The 26718-nt window shown below is 39.3% G+C and overlaps 1 protein-coding gene across 1 annotated transcript in view; it reads right to left on the bottom strand.

The window, feature by feature from the left end:
• LOC128528537 (pro-neuregulin-3, membrane-bound isoform) overlaps window positions 1-26718 on the bottom strand; it is a 356759-nt gene that overhangs the window by 328798 nt on the left and 1243 nt on the right. The gene's annotated exons all lie outside the window — the stretch shown is intronic.

Here is a 26718-nt window from a genome sequence, read left to right as displayed (position 1 = left end):
CAAATATTAATTTATTGAACAACCAAACATGCCTCCATCTTGTCTGCCCAACAATCAAACATACCCTTATCTCCACATCTACTATATCCACCTCATTATTTATCCAGCAACTAAATAGATCTTTCCACCTAGCCAACAGTTTAACCGAACTCTACTGTACCTACCCAGCAACAAACCTTACCCTTACTGTACGGCACCAATACAACAGTGAACCATTCCTACAGTATACTTGTTACATTTTCCAAACAACCAAACCTACTTCCTATTATATCCGTCTAACAAACCGTTATCTACTGTATCTGCCCAACCATCAAACAATCCCTGAAAAATCAAACCTTTGCTTTATACACTGTACCTGCCCACCAGCCAAAATAACTTTTACTTCATCTATCCAGCAACAAAACATGCCTCTGATATATCTGTTCAACAATCAAACCCATTCATCCTATACTGTCCACTCCAGCCACCTCAATCACAAAAAACTTCCTCTGCAACATCTAGTCGTTCACAATGCAAACCTTTCTTTACTCTTTCTGCTAGACCCATACCCCTCCTGACCAGTAAGAAAACCTCAAACTCCACCTGCCCCTGCTGTAGAGCCTTACAGTAAGCCTTCCCATAAGAAATATTACAACAATGTTTCCAAAACATGTCAAGCATCGCCTTCTATGCTCTCCTATTTGACCATTTTCAATTCTTCCATAGGTATGTTTGTTTTGACCTTGATTATGTTCGTCCAACATGTTTTATTTTCCATCCTCTTGTTCTCATCCTACTGACTTTGCTAAGCAATAATGTTTCCAGGAAAGTAGCTCAATGGACGTGACCAAAGTATGAGAGCTGCTGCTTGGTGATGTTGCCCTTTAGCAATATTTTATGTTTGACTTTCTTGAGGATCATCTTATTTGTGACCAATGACATCCACACCATGTGCAGCATTTGCCTCCAACACCATACCTCGAAAGCGTTGATTTCCTTCTATCTGCCTGAGCGACCAGCTTTCTCGCGTGAATGTGGCAATCTGAAAAACGACTGTTGAATATTTAGACCTTCGTTGCGGTGCTGACATCTTTGCTTTTTTCCAGATTATAAGATTTAGTGAAGACTTAATGGTTCCTGGGAGTTTAGCCTCCTAGCACAGACTGGCATTACACAGCAATATTTATCACAGGTCTTGAAAGGGATATGATTGCTAATAGATATATCTTTAAGCTAAATGAGCCAGGAAAGCTTAAGCGGCCACCGGATGTCAGTAGTAAAGGCAGGAGTGAATTAGCTGCATACAAAGCTGAGCTGTTCGAGGCTTACTGAAATTTATGTTTACAAGCCAGTATTTTTGGCACAAACCAGGATGATAACACGGTTACTGGAGGTGAAGACAAAGCCAGAGGTCTGATACAGCTCTGTTCTACTTGAGGACTATGAGATTCACCGAGTTATGAAGATATAACAAGTAGACTGAGACAGGGTCAGGTGGTGAGTATGATGGTGAGTACAGATTAGACTAGGGAAACACACACACACACACACACAAACACAGAGACGCTGAAATCACGGCAGCCATTTTGTGCTCCACAGTGCGCTAATGCTGCAGGCAGCTGACTGTCTGCCAACGCTCAGTTGATGTAAGCAAGAAAACTTAGGAATGAACAATAACACAATTAAATGATGTTTACCGGATTAAATGCCCATATTTTGGTTATTTTAGGTAGAAAAAAAGGACGAAGATATTTATTTGCACTGTCTGTGAGCGGAGAGATGTTCCCATGTCAAGGATAGGTAAGCACAAGGCAGTGAAGGAGAATTCCTGTTTCTTTTACTCTGCTCCTCTTTCTCGCATGACATCAATGGTGTATTGTAAGGATTAACAAGCACTACTGCTTTTAAGTAACCACTTACATGCAAAAGAATTACTCCTACCTACAGTATAAGGGTATAAGGATTCAGGGTGCTGACTTACCTTCTTTTATATGTACTGAAGCAAAGCAAATTTAAATACATCAACTTATATTAAGTATATATATATATATATAAATATATATTTTTTTATGATATATCTCATACAGTACATTGGAGAACCTGTCTAAGAACATTTTCTGAAATCAAAATGTTGAAATGTTAAAAGCGATGTTATGAAAATGTATGTCAGATTTAATAATCGACTTTAAAATAACCTACTAATGCACTACTTGCTTAATGTAAACAAACCCCCGCACCAATAGATATTAATTAGAAAAGATACATTGGATATTTTTACTGGGATTAGTTCATACCAGCGCTAAAAAGTGGAATAAGTGAATTACAGTATTAATCTCTGGAGTCGTTTTAAGATAAAACTTCGCCTTTATCCGATCTACTTTCTCGATTTCTCATCTGTGATTCACGGCTCGATTAAGGCAAAAAAAGTACAATTAGCGCTACCAAGGTTTCATCAATAGGTTATCAAAAAATTACACAGAGTTCTGCTGTACAGAAAGACATATACATGGACTTGAAATAATAATAATTTTACTGATTACATTAAAGCTTATCAGATTTTTCTTTTTTGCTTTAAACTTTTTTTTTCTCCATTATCAACGGGTACTTATGCTTGTCCTTAATACTAGCAATAATGTGTTGTTATAAATAAAAAAGAAAGTACTGTTCTGGAGAAATATTCAGAGACAAAGTGTCGTCATTTGGTTACCCCATTATTACCACAAATATGGGTTATAATAACGTGGTTTTGTCCCATTTATACCACAGTAGCCTTTTAACCCAAATAGAAAATTACATTCCAAGACAAATATACTTATTTTCCACTTACCCAACAGCAAGTTGCTATCAAAAGTAATAAAGTGGTGCATTAAACAACAACTAGAACAATTGTCAGGGCTGCTGTTACAGAAAAGAAATCAACACTTTCCTACCTATCAGATTCAAGAATTGAAATACACCTTTTAGTTAAAATATTCTCCCTATCATCTGGAGATAGCAAATTCGAATCTTGGGTGATGCTGTAGCCTCTCGCAGCTAGGGGCATAAAGCGATGGCCAAGAGTTAGTAGGCAGTTAGCGCTCTCCAATCCGTCACATCTCTACAACCAATCATGTGTGTCTCTAGGCTCATGCAAGTGTAAGGAAAAGATTTTTATAAAAAAAAAATAATAATAATAATTCTTACCACCACAAAACCCACAAAGCCACATCTCAGACTTAGATGGTTATCTCTCACTAAACAGAGAACTTGGAAAGGCAGAAAATGACCAAGGCATCATTAGCGACATAATAATGGAGGTTGTATCTGTTGAGCGGAGAGAACTGTCCAGTCTGCGGCAGTGGAAAAAAGAAAGCGAGTGCAAGTTTCATCCCCCGCAGCCTCAATTTTTCCCTCAAATTAAGCATAAAGCGGGCAAACATTGCTTGGCTTTGAATTGGGATGGTCTGCTCCAGCCTGTCACACAGCTTTTAGCCATGCTGCTAAAAGAGAACACTGGTTAAAACCTGCCAAAACTGGAGGCTAAACTCTTAATTTAAACAGAAGACAGGGAAATGGTATATTTGGAACAGAGCTTGCTCAATTACAAAATCATTTCCCTTATGAACGATTTTGGTTTTTATTATCCAAAGCTCAAGCAGACAAATACACGGGAAAAAAAATAATAAAATCACCTATTCAGGATAACCTTGGATTCAACAAAACTCTTGTTTTAAGCTTAACAAAAAAAATTATAAATCATGATTAAAAGTGCCAAGTCAGGTCGTTGGAAATTCATCTTAATGTCTTACAGTATTTTGTTTAAAAATAAAACAATGACTTTAAGGATTAGGGTTTAAGATTTAATTAAAGGCTAACAGTCTATTGGATAAGCAGTATTGTATTGAAAGAAAAAAGTCCAATTACAGAAACACGTGCATTCATGCTCGCACTTATGTTCTTATTATATATGATTAATTTCCAAATGACGACGTCTTTTTGAGCTGTTCCGACATGGCCGGAGGGCTTGGTGTTTTTGCAGTAACATCACAAGCCTTATTAACTTCAAGAAAGAGAGCGGCTGGCGAGGAAACATCTTCATAGCTGGTATAATAAATGATAACGGACGAAAGAGCGCCTGCTAAATGTGGCGTGCGCTAAAAACCAGTATTGCTCAGCTATTACATCCGTGAGCTTGCATTAGGATTTGTTTTTTCATCATATACAGTAAAGAGTGCCATTACTTTTGACCTGACTGGGGCTACTCTGATGTGTGTTAAATAGATTGCTTTTTTTTTTTTTAAGTTCTGATGAATGCAGTTGAAGTGATAAAGAGTTGCTAGAGGAATCTGAATATATGATAAAAATTGCAATGACTTGTCAATTTTAAGATTTGGAGCTTTTATGAATTAGTCTTTTTTTTTTATATGTAAATTTGCAAATATATTTTTAAGGATTGCAAAAAAAGACCTTAAACAAAAGAACTTAAATTATGATCCTATTCACTGGTGTCCAGAAAAAAAAAGAAAGTTATATTTGTCCAGTTATTCTCAAGGTGGAGGGGTGGATGAGACGATAGTTCTAGACCTTATTTCTTTCTCTCTTTTTTTTTCCATTTCTTTAATGATGTCTCTCAGGGTTGGAGTCAGACCAAGCTCCGGTGAGAGATCCTTAAACCAGGCTAGCATCTGTATCTCAGCTCCCACTAGCCACATGCAGCTCTGTCTTTCTGGATAAAGACATTAAACATGAACACACACACACACACACCGATCGGATGAATATTTCAGCATGTAACCCAAATAATATTTTCCAGCACGTGACAGAATACCCCTTCCTAAACTCAACAAAGAAAGCTAAGCAAAAAAACTAAACAATAAATAAACCCAAACAAAAAACAAAGGCATGCCACCATCATAACTAGCATGAGCGACCATGTGCCACGATCGGCGACCATGAGCATGAACTAAATGAAAATCTCATTTAGCAAGACATCCGGTTTGTCTCGTCTGAAAGCCACCATGAATAAAACATACTTGCAGCTAAGAATGATAAATAAAGCAGCCGGAAAGCTAGCAAAGAAAACAAAGCGTGTTTATTAGCAGGGACAGAGACAAAAAGAAAAAGGAAAAAAAAAAAGACATCAAGCCGTTTAAAACAGAACTGTAGTTCTCATGTGTCGTCCTACTAATAGGAACTAAAATGAATATTAACCTTAACTAGAATAGTTAAAAAAGTATTGTTCATTGTTTTTAACCCCTAATACATCAGTACAATCCGATGAATCAGACATACTGTGGTGTGCTATTGCTGCTAACGCCTAGATTCGATTAAAAATGCGTACAACTCTGCTATAATAACATAGACTCAGAATTTTATGTGATGAAATTGTTGAAGCGCAGGGTGCCAATCCATTGCAGTGCAGGTGGTGTAGTGGTTAGCATTGTCGCCTTGCGCCTCCAAGGTCCGGGTTCAATTCCGATCTGGAGGTCTGTGTGCATAGAGTTGGCATGTTTTGACATCAAAAAAAAATAAATAAATCCTTTCAAATGTTTCCATCAAAGGGGTGACCACAGCGGACCATCCGATCCACACACAACCCAGCACTGGTTTTACGCTTGATGATCTTTCTGACACGACCCACATTTTTCTAACTGTGCTCGGGACTAGCACTGCATGCAGAGGCTGGAGGCTGACGGCAGTGGCTGATGGCGGGCTCGAACATGGATCCTCAGATACTCAAACCAACTCCCCTAACTTGACATCTTTATTGTACCTGCTGATTGTACTGGAGTGATTATTATATTGCATTGTCGGCTTGCTAGCTAGAAATCAATTAATTCATCAATTATCCAATTAATCACTGCAGTTCTAGTATGATTAACAGACGTATCAGCCTCAGGCAAAATGTGATCAGAGAACATGTTAGTCCTAAGCTCCAGTCATTACATGACACCGTAGACACACCTAATAGCCTGCATTGGTTGCTTTTGAATGGTCATGATCCATTTGTAAAACACAACGCCAACAATGGAATATCGATTCGGTCAACCATATAGACATTTTGTTTCTTGGAATTTCTTGTTTTTTTTTTTTTTTTATGACGTCAGCTGTCTATGACGAGTCTATAACACTCCAGCGGTAGTACAAGGATTATAGCGTACAGTACTTCCATTCAAAGTGCTTCACTTATTATTTCATCCTTTATGTACTATGTATCGCTCCGTACAAGGGTTTTGTACAGTATACAACATTATGGCACATGGTTCTTTGTACTTTGGTACAAAGTGTAAAAGGATACTTTCAAAAATGCGTTATACTGTACATGTTTATGGAAATATTTCTATAGTATAGTACAATTGTACCGTATGTATGCAACATTAATTAAATACCATAGTGTACGTTAAAACTCAATTGCTTATCTAGCTTTATGGGTAGTACAAATCCACTTAAAACAAAAAAAAACTTTTACAATTCCTTTGCAGATCAAGAAGCTTTTTTCTTACTTTCTTTTAAGTCATGATATTCAAACGAGCGGAACCCATACAAATTCAAGCAGGAGGGCACCCAAACATGCAGGCAATCAACAACATGCTTCGCCTAGTCATTATGTTTGCCGAGAGAGCGTAATGGATTCATTAATCCCGAATGAGTGTTTGGTTTCATCACAGACAAACCCTAATGATCCCACTAGTATCTATTCAGCTGGCTTTTACTATCTCCCAAACCCCTCCTACATACACACAGACATCCATAAACACACAATCTGCTTTTCTGATCGTGTTTCAATCTCCATGGGATGAAACTGTAAAAATAAAAATAAAAAAGTGTCACTCGGAAACATGCACGCAACATGCAGAATTACTATACTGTACATCTCACATTCACTTACACTGAGCCAGTCATTCCCTCTGTTGATTACACAACACACTAAATGTCACACCTGATTAGTGATTACGCACCCAAGCCATCATTTGGACTTCATGCATATTCATAAGCTCTCGTCTCATTTATCTAATTGCAAAGGTCAGGAGGTGGAGTCACTGCTCATTCGAACCAACACACGAATCCAGGGGAGTAAAAGGTACGGCTTCATGACACTGTGGCCAGCTGTGAGGGTGTGGAGTGCAGCACCTACTGTATACAACCACACCCATGCACACACACACACACACACACACACACACACACACACACAGCTTGCAGCACATTTGATTCTGTCAGCATTAAGGCCCGGGTCTGCTTATTCCTCTATTTCCTACAGCGGGCTTGATATCGTGTTTCAAACCATTATCAGCAAAGCTTGGCCACAGGGAGAGTTCTGCCATCCTCTACATCCACCCATCATTGTGTGCCCTTCCCCTGTGCACCCCACACACTCTTTTTCTCTCCCCCACACACACACAGAGTCTGCTGCAGAGGCAAGGCCATTTCAGTTGCACAGTCACGGTGGAAGAGGTGCATCCCACTCCCTGAGAGCTCATCTCTCTCTCTCTCTCTCTCTCTCTCTCTGTCTATTACTGTCCTCCAGACAGGTTAATTCCGCTTCACTAAGGACAAACGGCCACTGTCCGTGCCGATGATTATAGCTATACCAAAGCTCGGTCACTGTCACACCACTTGATTGCAGGAAGCCTAACACGACTTCATCACATAATTTTGCAATAAAACTGCTATTCATTAAATTATTAGTGTAAACAGCCCTAATTAAGTCGCACCATCTATACAGTATTCTGTCACGGCACTGAATATGCTTTAACCCGAAAGAAATAAAAGGTCATGAATGTCATTGGCAGGAATGTTTCACCAAGTCAGGTGGCAAATACAGTAACATCTCCTTCCTCCCAAAATACAGCCAGAACTGCTGGTTGATTTCCTCTACAGCTTTGAGGTTTACTCCTGCGATATTAAGTGTTTGCTTTAAACTTGCTCACCTACGGGACCCTATTGTAATTCTAGGTTACATCAGAGTACTGTTAAATTCTGGCTTCTGAATGAGCTGCTACTATAGAGGTGATGCCTTATTCTATTTTTCATGCCGTTATTACATTCACAAAATGCCAGTCAGCCAAGATTCTTTCAAGCTCACGTCACGAGGTTTAGTCTTACCTTGATTAGTTTGCTTATTTTGTACATTAAGTCCCCTTAATACAAACATTTGAGTTACATTACCTTGATTTACTGTCATAATTTGATTAACTAATGCTATATGTGTCATTTCAGTGTTTTAGAAAGTAAAAAAATACATCCAAACTTGTCCAAACTAGCATGCAGCTGGTCCTCATAAGCAGCACCAAGCAATACTGATGGGGGAAAAAATGAAAATAACTTTAAAAAAATGGAACAAGATGAAAAGACGGCAGACATTGCTCAATTCTTTTAACATAAATCCTTTATCTATCGGGACGATTCTAAAGAACAAGATCATGGAACATGTTAGTTTTATACTGTGTATACCCCATTATGTTAGTATCCTAGTACCTAGGCAGTGTTTATTGGACTTACAAACAAATCAGACTTAGGAACAAGCTCTGGGAACGGAACTCGTTTGTATGTTGGGGACCTACTGTATTACTGTAAATCTTGACCTGATTGTGAAACCTTATCATGCATTTTTTTTTTATGTTAGTTTCTAGTTCTCCCTGTCCTTCATGCCTTGTAACACTTTGTAGTTAGGAAGTTGTGTCACACTAAATTTACACACCCTGCCTCTGTACACTTCCATACAGGGTAATTATCGTACCAATCAAAAGTTTGGATTTATTTTTAATAAAAACAGTCAGTTGTTATTGTAAGACATGAAGGTCAGCTGTTCTGGAACACTTGCGTCAAGAACACTATTGTCAAATGCAAACCCCATCAAGCTCCATGATGAAACTGTCTCTCATGAAGACCTTCCCTGGAAAGCAAGACCAAGCAGAGGAGAAGTTCATTTAGAGTCACCAGCCTCAAAAATCACCAGTTAACAACCAGCACCTCAGATTAAAGCCATTATGAAGCTTTACAGAGCAGAAGGAGCAGATAAACATCTCAATATCAACTGTTCAAAGGAGATTATTGTATGTTCCAGGTAGACGTGTTTAGTTTTACAGTGTAGAAAGTATATGATAAAAACCAGGAATGATCATGGAATTAGAGAAGTTTTCTTGTAAGACACACATTTTGAAGGTAATCACTAAGCTTTATGAAGTGGTGGGTGAGACCAGCAATGCTCTACGGCTTAGAGACAGTGGCGCTGAAGAAAAGACAGGAGGCAGAGTTGGAGGTAGTAGAGCTGAAGATGTTGAGGTTCTCCTTGGGAGTGACAAGGATGGATAGGATCAAGAATGAGTTCATCAGAGGGACAACCCATCTTAGATGTTTTGGAGATAAAGTCAGAGAGGCCAGATTGAGGTGGTTTGGACATGTTCAGAGGAGAGATGGTGAATATATCAGTAGAAGGATGCTGAGGTTGGAACTGCCAGGCAGGAGGTCTAGAGGAAGACCAAAGAGGAGATTTATGGATGCAGTGAGAGAGGACATGAAGTTAGTTGGTGTGAGAGAAGAGGATGCAGAGGATGGGGTTAGATGGAGGCTGATGATTCGCTGTGGCGACCCCTGAAAGGGAACAGCCGAAAGACAAAGAAGAAGACTAAGCTTTATGAAGGATCATGTTGCACATGCACACACCCCTGTGCATTCGTTTAAGAAATGGGTTTTTGCACCAGTCCACACACACGGACCCACATCCACACACACACACACACACACCTGTTTAAATGCACGGTCATGCAACCCTTAATGCTTCATTACTCATTTTACAACTGACTATAGATATAAATCATTCCTAACTCACTGCTGATGCACTTCATTTCCTCATTTAAGTTTTAGGCTCCTGCACACACACATCCTTCTGTCGCAATGAACCAGTAACTGGCAGTACACCTTCCAGATCATACATCACCCTGCCCGACTACTCCCAGATGAATTTCCTGAAGTTTGTTAAAGGCTCAGAGTGAGGCAGGTACTCGGGAGTCAGCATGCCTCTGTCTCAGCACAGGTTAATGGGTGTACGAAACTGGCTTCATGAAGGGTCTCGGCACACTAATGAGGGTGAGAGGACTTCCAGTGACCCGTGGAAGCCGGCACATCGCTTTTCCATCCGCTTCATCTCAAAGTAGATCTCGGTCTCTGTCTCTCACGCGCCCTTAACCTTAACTTTCTCTTCAGGTCAAATTGAGGTGAAACACTAAGTGCTATAAGAGAACTCGGAAAGTTGTAACTTTAAAAGGAAAAATAAGGTGAATTCAGTTCCCAGAGGACCTCTGAGTCACACCTGTGTGCACGGGGTACGAGGCGTCCCGAATTTGTGCAGAGCTTTCAAGCATGGCATGTTGTCTCTTTGGGAAAAACAGAAACGATGGACTGGACTGAAGAAAAACAACAGAAGTGGCCCAGCGCTCAGTGGTGGGGAAAATTGTACACTCTTCTTTTTATATTAGAGTAAATATAAAACCTATTATAATGCATTATATATTGGACATAATTATACATTAATAATAGTTACTTTTAAGAATGCTGAACTTTCACAATATAGTTTGGTCCTTAATATATCTCTTGTGTTATAGCAGCTATTCATCCTCGTCAATAAACTGCTTACAAAAATTTAAAGTTCTAAAAACTATCCTATGGCAAGCTTACAGCTTTATCTCTTATACAAAGCAGTAAAACCGGAGACTCCTTCCCTAAACTTTGTTGCACTGCAGAAATCCTGTTACAAAGCAAATAATTCAAAGGAAGTCAACCCAGGACTTGATACGACATTTCTGGTGAATGACGGCGTAAAACCTCTTCATTTACAGAAGATGTCAAGCACAGGACCGTGATGAGAAAAATGTGAATGGTGCAAATGTTTAAAAGGAGGCAGTATGTTTGTGAATGATGATCCCAGGCAAGGTTGCTCGAAGCCCACTCTGGTCATTCCTATGATCGTTCAGGGAGTGGAACACCTGATCCTCGAAAATTACAGAATAACTTGTCGCCAACTTGCGGGAGAGACACATCTGTCTGTGGGAACTGTACACACAATCATTCACCAATATCACTTGCACTTTACACGAACTCGGCTGGGAGTTATCACTACATCCTCCGTACAGTCCTGAGATTGCTCCAAGCCACGTCCATACTGTACCTTTGGGTCAATGAAGGAGTTCCTGGGAGGCCGGCGTTTCAGACGTTAAGCAGGTAGTTGGATCGTACTGTATTTTTGGCATACTGAGAAAACTTTCTACCTTGATGGTACCCAAGCTCTAGTGAAAAACTGGGATAAGTGCATTAGTGCAGTGGTTGCCAAAGTAGGGGTCGTGAGACATAACTAACAAAAGATATAAACTAGTAGTTAATAGTTACATTTAAAAAACATGCAAATTAAAAAGCCATCAGCCCTGCGAATTTCTTTCCGTTTGATCGTGACCGCTGAGGTGATTACGACAGATTAACAACACATCAATAGCGTCAGTTGCAGCCGATCAATTTACAGCACCATGTTAAACATTCCGACATGTGCACGTAACGTGTAGGTAATTTACATCGCTTTATGCTTAGGATATTATTTTTGTTGAAATGAAACGTTGCTTATGGCTATGGATGTACTGATGCCGTTTTGCACTACCTACTTGTGCGAAAAGACTTTTTTCGGCACTCACGTATAAAAAAATAAAAAATACAGGTCGCGACTGAACGCGGAGGATGATCTCCAAGTCGCGGTCTCCAAAATTAACCCAAGAATGGACTTGCTGTGCTCCGAGCTTTGCGCCCACCCATCTCATTAGGCGAGGTGTTTTCTTGAAATTAAACGAATGAGTAAAACTAATTAAAAAAGAGTTATATGGTTGTTAGACTGTTGTGTTCTTTTGTGTTGTCGTGCTCATGTTTGGATAGGCCTATTGGTGCATGTGCGCCGTTGCGCGCAACATTCGTATATTTTAAACACTTCCGAGGATAGTGGGGGTCACGAGTCTCTGGCACGGTTATTTTGGGGGTCGTGAGCTGAAAAGTTTGGGAACCCCTGCATTAGTGTACCAGCGGATTATATAAAGGAATAAAGGGAGGTTTTAACTTTTAACGCTGTGTTTTGTTATTCTGCACATTTAAAAAAAAAAAAAGGTCTTGGATTGACTTGAACGCCCCTTGTGTAAAGAAGCAAGCATTTGATGCCCAGAGCTGTAAAAATGAAGCAAGAACGCGAGAGTGAAAGCCGGACGCATAAACGCAGGGTGGGAGGTCAGACCCTGTAAGTGGTGGTGATCAGAGTGTTGCTGACTAGCCTGTAGCTTAATTCACATGCGTGGGTTGTAGCCTGGCAATGAGAAGCAGTCTCCAGCAGAGAAAACGCTGCTCCTCGGTACCGGTCTCACTGACATCTGCCATCAGGACTGGCTGTGCCGGACTGTTGGCATTTGTCTTCATAAATAAAAGATCTCTTTTTTTTTTTCCTCTCTCTCTCTCTCTGTGTCTTTTTTGAAGTCCCTCAGCCCTCCCTGCTGTCACCAAGACAAGAACGAGACACAGAGATGTTACTGTTCCATCAGCACACGAGCCAATTTTCCTTTTAGCTGCTGCATCCATCCAAGAGAGAAGGATATTGATCGTGGTGCTACTGATACGCCGAGGCTCTCCACTGGAGGGGAAGGAGAAGACTCGCTCTTGTATTTGTCTTGCTAAAAAGAACGCAGTGCTTATTGCTATAGAAATTTGCATAACAACGGCTAGTTACGATGACTCCGTATTCACGCTCTGAGTGAAGTGTAAGCTAATCAAGCATTAAAATAATCTTCATTTCCTGCCAGTTGAACAACCAATTTCAGCATTTTAATGTTTTCTTTGAATTTGCATTCACCATACATGTGCATAAGTCCACAAAAAAAGGAGAGAAAAGCCTTAAATTATTCAAAAGTCTTATATAAAATTCAACAGTATGTCTTAATAGCGACGTTTTTGATTTAACTAGAATATTTTTTTTTTATGTTTGTAGCAGGCTCAGGAAAATAAGTGGGAAAAAAACAGACTTCATTGTGATTTTTTTTTTTTCCTATACTGAAGCCTTAAACACAGTGGCTGCTCTGTCTTTTATTTAGCAAAACCCTAAAATGTTCTCGAAATGTCAAACATCACTCACAAGCAGAACAGCGCAGAGAACGGCTCGGCAGAACACAGCCAGTGGAGGTGGTTTTGCTTTTCTTTTCTTTTTTTGGCCTGTCGGATGTTTGAAAAATTGTTAGCTCACCCTTTTTCTTTTGTTTGACACATCCATGGTTATTGTATTATTAATTATTATTTTTATTGCATTATCATTTAGTAAATCGAACAAATTTGGGCATTATAGTTTAGTTTTTTCGTTTCATCTAATAATAATTTGGTTTTGATTCTGTAATGACATTTTATAACTCTGTTAAACGAAACATAATACAAGCACGCATGCTTCGGAATTATATAAAGTAACCTTTAAAATAGCCACTGGTCACACACACATACAGGGACGCCAATATTTATCATAGATGTGACGATGACTTGGTGGTCCTAACTGTCCAGACTGGGATAACAAGGTCCAGAAACATTGAGCTACATCACTACAAAGAAAAGGTTAATGAAAATCTATACTGATGTAACTGGAGACACATGAATACGTTCATCCTGTGATTGGATATCTTTCTATTTCTATTTTCTGAAACTTAAGTCTTCATATTTTTGGTTATCAGTGCCGATCCATATGACCTTTTAAGATACAACCATCTCGACAGACTCAGCGCACCGCGAATAGCTTCGCTTAAAACTTGTGAAGTTGTACACGCTCAGAGAAAGAAAGAAAAATGTTAAAGGTCCCGTCTTTTTATGTTAACACAGTTCTCAGAGCTCCTTTAAAAGAGTGTGTGTGTGTGTGTGTGTGTGTGTGTGTGTTTCATGCTCCAACTGAAATCCTTGTCAGATAATGCATTTTTTCCATACCTACAATCCACTCCTCTTCCAAATGCACCGTTTTACTGTCTATGCAAATCAGCAACAAGCTGGGGGAGGGGCATCATTTTTTAAATCTAATTGGCTTGTTTAAAAAACAGTAAAATGATAAACAGGATTCTTTTTAACTTGTAATCTTTTTTTCGTGCACACACACTGGAGATGCATCTGAATGTCTAAAAATGATTACGGCTAAAATTTGCATAATGGTTCCCCTTTCAAGGGTTGCTGGCTTGGGTGAACCCTTTAATTTTGTCTGTGAAGCTTCCGTGTAAAAGGTTTTAAAAAGCAATGAATTTAACCACTCAAAAGAACCCCTATTTATTCTGGAACTGTACGGTCATTCTGCTCATTTATGGACTTCTCACTTATCGGGATTGAACTACTTAACATTCACAAATGCACAAACAGATTGCAGCTAAATGCTTCACCGTGCAGGTCTGTGGTTCACGACCTGCCAGTCAGAGATGGAAATGAACTCTGCTCTTAATGATTGACTCACCAGCTTCCGCCACTCACCAGCTCTTTAAGTGCCAGATTTGAGGAAGAGTGCATTTCCTTTGACACAACTGGGATCTACTAACTGCTTAGGCGGAGTCTGTTTTCTATCATGATGTCATTTCGGCGTCCAACCCAAAACCGGTATGATATCTGTTTAGCGCTTAAACTATCAACGGGTATTTGAAGATATTTTATATAAAAGAGGACGCGGATAAACTGGAACTGTGTGAATGCTGGCTCTGACGGTTTCTCATTCCCAGCTTAGAAAGAGGTCTTAGAGGTCTTAGAAATACTCCTGCACATTCTTATTTATACTATATGTAGCGGCATGTAAAGTATTTAGAAAGCCATGTCTCAGCAATCTGCATGATAGGAATATATTATACTTACACTATATATTCCGGTACATCGCTAAACATTTTTTTCAGCCGAGTGACTGAAGCAACCCCAGATCATAACACTGCCTCCAGAGTGGACCCGAAGCATGATGGGTGCATCGCTTCATGTGCTTCCCTTCTTACCCTGACACGCCCATCACTCTGGAATAGGGTCAATCTGGACTCGTCAGGTCATGTGACCCTTTCCTATTTCTCCAAAGTCCAATTTTTATCCTCCTTAACAAACTCAAGGTATATAGTTTTTTCACTAACAAGTGTTTTTTTTTTGGCCACACAGCTGTTTAGTCCCAATCCTGTAAGTTCTCATCACATTCTACAGTATGTGTATGGAAATACTCTTACGTAGCTATGGTTATCGGTGTTGATTATTTTTTTTTCACCATGCAGTTTCACTTCTTAAATCAGTTTGATATCATTCATGCTTTAAAATATCACATCTCGTATTACGAATCCACATTATTCATTCTTCCTATTTGTTGCTAATCCAATCTAAATGACAGTGTTTGATATATAATTAAAGCCTCAGGCCTGCGGAAGCAGAAGATCCCGCACTATAATTTTAGATTAAAGCACTAAATTACGGGTGAACGAGTGAGCGGGAGCTCTGCGATGGAGTAAGCTTCAATTGTCGCGTTACTAACTCTGCTGTGATGGAGTACTGTAAGGAAACTTCAGACTTTTCAACAAACCTCTTCTCAAAGTGCCAGCATGGTTGTGCTCACGAACCACGGAATGTCCCGAACATCTAAAAGCTTTTAAATCATGCGATTTGAAATCCATCTTAAATTAGCAGGACATCAGCAACCTAAATATCCAAGAACACCAGGATCATTGAACACGTATAAGCATCCTTGATGTCTACCAAGGTGGTGTTTTCCTTTTCTTCAAATAAATGGCCGCCCCAGCAGGTACGCTCTGAACGCAGATGGCTGAATATGAAAAGTGACGGCTCACCCAAAGTGACAGGCTCTCAATCCCACTTCCCAGCGGGAACACGCTACATACTGCCTCCACACACATCGCATATAGACACCGTACAGCCTGGTGAAAGCGACTAGCTAAACCATTCATCAGCATCACTCCGAGGGCAGCTCCGGTGAGTGAGTGTGTGTGCGCGCGCACGCGGGCGTGTGTGCTCCCGTTTTTTAATCTGCCATCTGAACCGTGAGGCCGTCGGTTGGCCGCTGTCACGGTGTGATGCCACGTCCTCGGGTTCAGTGTCCCTGTGATGGATCTGCTGAAGCGATGGCGAGAAGGCGAGGACATGAAGACAGGACGAGAGAATATAAGAGAGAAGAAACGTCCCTAATTTGTTCGAAATGGTCAGAAAATGTGCTGGGGAGTTAGGCGCCGGTCGGTGGTGATTTCTTTTAAGCACTTGAAGTCAAAAATGTGAAAAATTTGCCTAAAGTTAAATCTGTGACAAATTAAATCCAGATATGGAGTAGAAGGGATGTTACGGGTAGTTTTTTAGCATGATAGTTTACTGTTAATACAACTTAGCGTAAGATATTTACCCTTACAAAATGTTATTTATTCTTTGTATTAGTATGTTAGAGAGTTCTGCTGTACAGAAAAAGGTCATGCATGTGGCCTTAAATGTAAAATATCATCATCTCTGATTACATTAAAGCTTACATTAGTTTTTAACTTTACCCTTTTAACTATTTATAAAAACTTTGTGCCATCAATACCAGGTAATAACACTAGTTCCAGACATGGTGTAGATTTTTGTAAAGAGATGTTTATTTAGTATTTTAAAGAATAAATGTATCTTCAGTCTTGGCAATTTGCAACAGATAAGTTTTAAGTGCACCTTTTTTAAGATTATGATTTTTTTTTTTTTTTTTTGGTTTCGTCTTAAATTCTGCACTAATTCTCTATACCGTTTATTGTATATGTACAGGGTCACAGGAGGCCTAAAGCGTATCCCAGGGGACTCAGGGAATGAAGCGGTGTTTGCCTTGGACAGGGTGATAATCCATCGCGGCTCACATAAGCACAAACACATCCCCTCACACACCATGGGGAATTTAAAAATTCCAATTAGTCTACTCGGCATGTCTTTAAACTGAAGCAGGAAACCAGAGTATCTGGAGGAATCCAAATTAAATTTAGGCATTTGGTGGATATTCTTGTCCATACGTTTTCATCAATGCATATATGCCTACATTGGGTAGGCAAGCAGTCAAGTAGTGCTGGAAGATCAGAGGGAACATGGTGCGGTGCGGGATGTGATTAGAGCTGAGGAGTAAGTGGGTACTGGGCCGTTTTTAGCTTTGTAGGCTAAGGAATCAGCTACAGGAAGTCGGTGGACTGAAACACACCGACACTGAACTTGCAAACTCCATGCACACAGATCCGAAAGCGGGTCTTAACTTCAACCATGAATAAATAATCATCGATAAATAAATTAAAGTGAAGGAACACCGGGCAGTAGCACAAAGCAGCTTTACAGAAGAAAAATTCGAAAATAAACAGTTTGTTCCAATGCAGTCCAAAGCCATCTTCATGTTCAAATGTTAAGATGAATCATCATTACTGTTTAATGGCCTTCACGATACACCACACCACTGAAAAGTTTAATAAGAGCTTTTCACTAGAACTTACTAATAGATAATCCATGATGGCTTAGTGTTCCTGCACTGTCTAAAGAACTCCAGCATTGAAATTCCTCCATGGTTGTAATAAAAACCCAGATTAAGGGATGAGTGAACAGTGTGAGGGAAGACGGCCAACATCACACCATTTGCTGTTAACACTACAGTATTACTATAAGGCTAATTGTGGGTTTTAGTTGCTTGGACGGTCATGTTTTGAGTTTCGCTTAGACATGAAACATCCGAAATCTTTTGATTTGGATCCATAATCCTACAAAAGAATAAAAAAACACTCTAAAGCAAAAAAAAAAAAAAAAAAAATCAGATGTAAGTATAGACGATGTCCACAGGTATGGTTCATTTACTTATGCGCGTCAATTGTTTTCCTATTTTCAAAGACTAGGTGAACGTTCAGGTGAAATGGTTTCCAAAACACAATGCAATTTCAAAACCTGTCACAATTCGAGTGTTCAGAGAAGTGGATGACATTTGAAAGGCGACTCTTGTGCTGCTAAAGAGCTATGCAAAAGCCTGTAAAAAACACTCAAGCGAGAAATAGGAAAAACAAACACTCCTGCTTACGTCCTTATCCGACAAAGGATGAGCAGCTGAGTTTCGAACCTGAGGCATTACTGCAGATCGTGAAACGGTCTGTTGGTTTAACAGTCACTACCGCTGAACTATTAGCAACAGAATACAGGAATGACCGTATGCTGTATCAAATAAATAGAAAAAAATTGAAAGGAATGGACCGAAGTTTTTTTTTTTTTTAAATGCTGTATAGCATATGGCCTGTGTTTACTTCTCAGGGTTAAAAAAAAGAATAAAAACATTTTTAAAAGGGGAGAAAAGAGAGAAGAACATGACGCGGCACCTCCACCTGACGAGTGCTCGGGAAAAAAATCCTCCTTATGCCTAATCAGAGCTCGTTCATTAAATCTGAATCTCTGAGTGGCAGGGGTCCAGAATCATTATCTCAGCCTCAGAGCTGCTCATGTTTATCCTTTAGTAGTGATTTTACTGCATAAGAAACCTCAAGTTAATCCGTGCGAAGTTCAAATCCAGATTAATGTGCGGCTGCTGTGTGTTACTTCATTAACACCATCTACAATAAAGTAGCAGGGAGCAAACTATCAGAGCATGCTGAATTTGATTTCTGGTTAATGTTAATTGCCTTGCCTAATTAACATAAAAAAAGGCTTATAAATAATCATGAGCGATTGTTTGATAAGTGGAACAGGAACATGCAGAGGCCGCTTGTCACGGTTTTTGACATCAATGCCTAAACTCAGCACCGCTTCGTCAGCCAACTAACGGACAGACATTAGCAGCTAGAGCATTAGCGGATATACAGGTCGTGTTTGCTTGCTGTGTGAACCAAGTCACGGCTGAACAAGCCACATTCACACTGGACCTGGTATTGGATACGAAATATGAAAAAAGACGAGAGGCGTTCGAGTCAAACTGGGACTTGCGATGAAATTTCTGGTGAATGAAAGTCGAAAACTCACATTTACAGACGACTTCCAGCACAGTACTGCAGTGAAACTACTGTTTAAGCCACAGTAAACAATATTGTTTATCTTTTACCTTTTATGTTTATGTTTACCTTTGGGAGCATCCATCCATCCATCCATCCATCACATTTGAATAGTGCAAACATTTTAAAGAAGCCCATGCATCCATATGAATGACGTTCCTGGCCGAGGTGGCTTAGAGCCCGCAGCAATTGTTCCCGTGAACATTCTGCTGTACACACAATCATTCACCAACACCACTTACACAGTACAGAAACTGGCCTGAAAGTTATTGCCACATCCCCTGTACAATCCGGATCTTGCTCCAAGCCACTGAAGGACTTCCTATGAGGCCAGTGTTTCAAATATAATGCATGGCCATGGCTTTAAATCCTAGCTTCGCCATACTGAGAAACTCTCTACCTTCATGGTATCCAAGCACTAGTGGAACATTGAGATAAGTGCATAGTGTAGCAGGAAATTATATAGAGAAATAGGTTACATAGCTGTATTCTGTTATTCCGCACAATGAAAAGTTTAACTTAAAACGCCCTTCATATATAATGAGTCCTAGTGGTAAGTAAAAAGTGATGTAATTGCAAAACAATATGGCTGTAATATAATTCTGAGATAGCAAAGGCCATTAAATAGGATTTTTTTTTTTTTTTTTTTTACATTTCCCTTTTCTTACTTCTGCCTGTTGACTTAATACGACTCTCTTGCATCTTAACAGCAAGTTTGATAAATGAAACACTTGTGTTTGCCTGGTAACAAATGCATTTCTCTGGAATTAACACCGGCCCTGTTAAAGACGCAAGGACAGAAGATGCATGTGCTGTTTCAAATACGACAACGAGCTATTTATTTGTTACGCCCATGGCGACCAGGAGCAGATGAAGCTTTGTCTTCATTAGCACAGGTTTCGTTTCAGTTACAGCGATCGGGCATCAAGATCAGTCATACCGGAGATGATTATAGGCAACGCTTTGTAATAAAGATTTCATTCGTTTCAATAATGCACAGGCGCTCGCTTATGATCTCTAATTTACCCGACTTTCAATTTACTTCAATCGGGAAATTATTGATGATGTCTCGCACCTCAGTTTTCTCGCATGTTATATGTCAAGGGTATGATATGTAATCGAGACGGTCACCGAATCTTAATGAATCTTTATAGATTAGATTGTATTCAAAGCTGTCAAGACAAATAGAGCCAAACATTCATCCAGGATAATTTCTTTCCTAGAATGCCACTACCTCTCGACAAGCCACCTCCAAGCGGTTTAACACCCAAGCACAAAAACAAACATTTATTTTATGGTGCTTGGGGCGTATTATGATGTAGCGACTAGAAAAAAGAGCTGACCTACACGACAAAAAAAAAAAAAAAAAAAAGACCTATAAACTTCCCTAGTCGTTTCGCTGGAGCTCGGCCAATCAGAGCTCAACCACAGAGACCTCACTCAAGCGATAAATGTTACTCAGGCTAGAAGGAAAGCGTGCAGGCCAGGGATGGCGGGTAAAAATTACTTGAGTAAAGGTTTTTCTCATGAAAATTTGATTATTTTCTAGTAATAAATGTTGTAAACCAGATTATTTGGACTTTTGTCAGGCTGAAGCACCTGCGCCACTACCAGGAACACACGGAATGATATGAACGACATATTGAGGAGACATCAAGTTGGTAACAGATTCTACGAGGGGTGTTCAAGTCAAACTAGGACTTTAGATATATACATTACAGTTATGGGAGCAAAAACTCCCTGTATTTCTCTATATAGTTCCCTGCTACCGTACACTAATGCACTTATCCCACTTATCACTAGTGCTTGGATATCAGTGTACCGGAGTCATAATCTGACTGCCTGCCTTACATGTAAAATAAGTGCCTCCCAGGAACTCCTTTAACAGCCCAAACATGTGGAAATGGCTTGGCCCGAAGTCAGGACTGTGCTGAGGATGGGGCAATAACTCGCACCCGAGTCATTGTAACGGGAAAGTGGTGTTGGTGAGTGAGTGTGTGTACAGTTCCCACAAACTGATGCATCTCTTCTGCAAGTTGGCAACAAGTTATCAGTCGTTTATTAATGATCAGGTGGTTTATTCACTGAATGGAATAGAATGGAATGTTCTCAGGACCGACTGCAGTGGACTTCATCACCTTGGCCAGGATCGTCACTCACGGACATACAGTACAGCCTTCTTTCCTTCATTCACCGCAAAATCCTTGTTTCTCCATCATCACAAAAGAGCACAATAAGCTTTCATTATGACATCAATTCTTTGAAAGACAGATTTTTATAAAGTCTTATAAAATCATTGGGGATAAAATAGGGTCGAAAACATCCACTTTAATCTTTTAGGATAAAAATTTCATTAAAACAAAAAGAAAAAGAAATCAGCAACGAGTCCCGAGAGCTAATCCGGAGCACTTTCACTCTCGCAAATCTTCATTAATTAAAACTGAATTCTTTATCGAAGCATGTCTGACCAAAGGAAACAAAACTACAGTAGATTTAATTCACTTTGTAACCGCTCATCACTCCATCTCTGGGCAGCGGTGGGAACGTTCAACAGGGTTCCTGAGGTGGGTTCCTGTGCTTTCAAGTTCCTGCTAAGATGTTCTCTCACCAACATCTCAGCAGCGTTCCTTCTTTCCATCTACGGTGGAGAAACGGAAACAGACACTTTCTCCTCTCCTTCTCCCCCAATAGATAATTCGTCAGCGCCTACCCTCGTCAATTATTCAAGTCATCCTCTACATATTGAATATGTTTCTCTTTCTCGTCATTAATATTTAAGGGCTTCTTCACTCTCCGGGACATCTCGTAAGGATAAATCAAGGTGACATTAAGTTTTATTGAGACAGTCTTGTCATGATAATGCGCTCTAATGGAGCTGGAGTTCGGTTCTTTTACTGCCATGCCTAAAACGGACATGGACGCGCGCATGGACGGAACAAACAAATCATTGGTTTAAAGACAAATTTTTAAGACGGGGAAGGATGGTGATGTTTAAATAACTAATCACGGCATGTTGGGAAGAGCTCTAAAAAAGGCTAGGGCATGGTTAATGGATGATGGTCAGTAGCTGACACTGACGAATCCATAGAAAAGAGATCCGATCTTTCTCATCAAGCGTGCGTTATATAAACAAGAGGAAAATCGATGGCCATTAAGCAGCACTCATCTCTGAAAAGGAGAGTCCTACTTCTCCGGGTTAATACGGTAACCAAATTCAGTGCTATGTCTGATCGTAACGGATAAGTGCTCTGATCAATAGGGTTCAGATTAAGTTCTTTCTTAGATCGAGTCAATCATGACCTAAAAAGTGGTGGCATTGAGGTACCCACTCATGTTATTTATAGCTCGGTAATTCATTTATTTATATTTAAAAAAAGATATCGAAACAAAAGCTGCTTGGCTCTGCCCCCTTTTCCCTGTACTTACATTTCTAGATGGTTTTGTATACTATCAGCTAGTAATCAGATACTACAAGTGCTCCAAACTAATTGGTCAGTAGGAGTAGTTGATTAATTTTCTATAACGGCAGGTCTGAAATCACTTCCAAGCTTGTGTTAAATTGCTCCTTGTAACATGTTTTTTTTTTTTTTCTATAGTAAGAGCTCATTCAAATAGATATGGTCACAAGTCTCACCGCTTTGTACCAGTCAAAGGTCAGGCCATAATTACATTTCCTGTTTTTTGGCTTGTTATTCTCAAGAAGATACAACACATCTGGTCTTGCTGTGATTGAAAAATTAGAAGCGAGGTGGTAAAGTAACTTTGCTCTGTGTCGGGTTGCATTACATCACACTCATGTGTACCCGGCACACACAGAGATTATTAGTTAGTTAACTAATCTAAGACTTACACACAGTGTAGAGCTCGTGAATGATAAACAGCTGGAACGTTACCGCTCCAAAACACACATCTGCTTTCTTCCAGTGAAGTGAATGAATAACACACTAAACATAAGCATAAGGCTCAAGAAAACTATTTTCCCGACAAGAAAAAGCCAAGCAGCCATGTCATGACCTTAAGTCCTGGTTGAAGTGCTTTTTGAAGTATAAAATGCGGATTTTATACCGAGCCATCAGCGTGGGCGTTTACCAACCCGAGCGCCACCATTAATCAGGAAGAGCATTGTGTAAGTCTAGATTATACTCGTGGATCCCTGTGGAACGCAGTGGGGTCGGGCGATAATATGTTTGATATATTTATAACATGACATCAGGAGTAGATTTCTGACAGCGATAGATTACTCTCCAAAAGACAAGAGACATGCTTAGTATGGACTCTATTTGCAAAAAAATATAGTAAAAATAAATTACATACATTTGACGATGTTCCAGTGTGATTATATGTTAAACCAGTTAAAGTTAAAGAGCTACAATTAAAGACTTTATTTCATGTACATTCATAATATCTTTCTTACAGTGTTATTAAACAGTCCTTAAAGATTTATAAGTGTGCAGGGGCTCCAACGCATGTGAGGACCATATGGTAGACATATTGATGGTAATAAATTATTGATTACATTTAATAATAAATTCTTAAGCACATCAATTGTTAACACAGAACCTACAGTAGGAGATTAATAATAATTAACCATAAATGCTCAATGGTGGTAATTAGTAGAAAAATAAACTCAATGTAGAATTAAAAGTTAATAAATAAATCAGATGGAAAAAAAATGGTTTTGCCCTAAAAGAGACCCTTGTATTTGTATAGGGAAGTCAGATTGTTTATGCAGGACATCGTTCAAACAAACTAAAAACTAACAATTGATGCAATGGTAGCTCAGCGCGTTATCTCTCTGGGTTACTGATTAGGAGGTGGGCAGGTCGAGCCCCAGGCTCTTAACCCTGTCTGCTCTAGGGATGCCTGATCATGGCTGACCCTGTGCTCTGACCCCAGCCCCCACGCTGGAATACATGAAGAAAAAATCACACTGACACATTCTCATTGGAAATAAAGGATTATCTTAACTTGTGCAGATGAACCTAAAGCAAACTGTCAAAATCACATCACATCACATCTCTCTGCAATGCTTCTTCCTATTCACATGAAATTTGATGGATGTGTATTGTATACTCTACCACTTAAGAGTTTGGGTCACTTGAAAATTTCTTAGTTTTCTAAAGTAAAGCAAACACATTTTTATGCAATTCACAAACAATTAAACTTAGTCGGAATTTCGACTGTAATGGAGCAGCCAGCACAGTCTCCGGATCTGAACCCTATTAAACGGACTTAAAGATTGTCTAAAAGAATTGACCGCTAGAACGCCTATGGTCTACCAGGCTGTAATGATTACAAAAGGTGTTTTTTTTGTTTTAATGAAAGCAAAAAACACACTCATAACATCCAGCAAAATCATTATTTCTAACAATGCCAGCATGTTTTGTTCTTTTGCTTTATTTTCTATTCAGACTAATTTTGTGTGTTCACTTGAAAAACAATAAAAATTTCTAAGTGATCTCAAAAAGGAGCCCAAACTTGTGAGCGGTAGTGTATGAGCTTGGGGTAGCCACCAATTTTGACACACGTGCCTGAAGGTGAAATTTGCTCCATGTTTAGTATGGGTTCGGCATAGCTGACATGAACCAGGTTTCAATTTAAATTTGACCTACTCTAGGTAGAAGTAGGTTATAAGAAAAGAAAAAAGAAGTAAAAAAAATAATAATGGTTTCTGTTGAAGTTGGCAAGAAATGGCCACTGGGGGAAGTTTTTGCAAAAAAAAAAAAGTCACCAAATGTTCTGTATATGGGATGTAAACCAAACACAGAAACCAGTCAGGTACTTAGGATAATAACAGATTTTTTATCATCATTATCATTTTTATTAGTAATATTATAGTTATTATTTATTATTACTTACACACACACACTATCAGGAGTAATCATATATTTATCCGTACCAAGCAAAGACAAATCAAAGAAATCTCACAGAGGGCCAGTGAATCACACTCTGCCAGAGTGAGACACTTAGATCAAATATTCAAGACTGAATACCAAAGAAGATCGTTTTAGGTGCATCAGGAGAGTGATAACATCCAAGCCTAAGATCTCTGTATCACAATACTTCAGCTTATCCAAGCCACAATGTGGTGTTTGCTATACGCAAAGATGTTAAATGTTAACGTCAAACCCCTTTAAAGCACATCCGTTGATCCAGATAAAAACATGTGAGTCATGACAAGCGTCTGCGTTCCCGGGTGCTGTTATCGGAGAGCATTGGCAGATTTCCGTTTAACCCAGATTTTTTTTGGTTTAAGCTAAGACACCAGGTATTTGGTATAATCTTTTGAAACAAGGATTATTTACGTGGTTAAATAATGTTCCATGGCAGTTCTAGCCAATTTCCCCAGATGCTCTTTTTTTGTGGTGATCTATAGGGAGAAATGATGCATTTGAGTGGTCACATGATCAAACAGTTTATGGAAGTCTCGGAAGGTTTCAACTTAAAATTGTGCAACAGAAACAGTTCCATCTAGGGTCATATCTCTTCAGCACTTTGGGAAGTTCAGGCTAAACCTAATCACCATGCACGTTAAGTGACTTTAGTAGTAGTATCCTAACAAGTTTCATACATGCATCTCAATAGGGGACTCTCAAAAAAAAAAAAAAACACTTAAATACCTGTTTCTCTGAAACCCCATGTTTGATCAAGATAATGTTCATGTTACATGAAATGTAAGGCAGTCATTGGATTGGGACGCTTAATTATTTAAAAAGCATATCAGTAGGTTTTAAGTTGACAGGTCAGGCATCAAAAACTTGAAAAGCCCGTTTATCTACTGTATAATTTCATTACTGAACTATGAGAGCAGGCAAAGACAAACCAGCTACCAAATCCTACGCATCACTGACTAGGGTTAAAAGAAAGTATCTTGTTTTTTACCGTATTAGCCTGTTAGCATATTAGCATAGTTCCAAAACAAACCATATAAGCAATATGGCACAAATCTTTTTCTAATTTAAGATTACTGATCATGATCCTTTAGACAAGAAACCACAGTAGCATTATTGTCTGTGCATGTTTACAATTCTAGATGAACCTTCAAGTATATGTAATAAACCCAGTTCCTACAACCTAAGCGCCGCATTGGTTCAGATTGGTTTGCATTGGTTCGACTTTTTAGCTTACTGCTTCAATCCCAACTGACACATTTTAAAATTTTGAGTTTGCGAATAAGAAATTACCCCGGTATACTCCGGATCTACTCCCCTTATACCATCAAACTTAAAGTAACTATTCGACATTCATGGTCTAGACAAAGCCAGAGAGAGCTGGAGGGGGAGGGCGGCACCTGTATATACTGTGGTCTATATTAAAAAGTTAACCTGCATCTGTACATCAACATACAAAAATACAAATATAATCTAAACTATACAACTTGCTATGCTTACATAGCAAGTTGTATAGTTTACTTCAAGTATCCTCTGGGACCTAAATTTCACCACAATTTCATTTCAACCCTTCCATAAGCCCAGGTTAAACCCATGTGAACTATACATAATGCTTTGCTTGCTTGCATTTATTGAGAAAAATTGACTTTTGACTTTTAACACATGGAACTGAGTGCAGATTACATTAGCAACACATGAGGTTGTCTTTCATTACGACCTTAAAGTAAGATGAGAGGTTTCACAAAATAAAGTTATGGAGCAGTGGTAAATGCTATTGACCTCAGTGCCAGGAGTTGAAATCCCAGTAGTGTAAGGCTTTCAGAGATACAGTAGGCCCCTGG

This window comes from Clarias gariepinus, chromosome 8 (genome assembly GCF_024256425.1).
Source record: "Clarias gariepinus isolate MV-2021 ecotype Netherlands chromosome 8, CGAR_prim_01v2, whole genome shotgun sequence".
Classification (NCBI taxonomy): domain Eukaryota; kingdom Metazoa; phylum Chordata; class Actinopteri; order Siluriformes; family Clariidae; genus Clarias; species Clarias gariepinus.
This window is presented reverse-complemented; position numbering and strand designations above follow the sequence as displayed.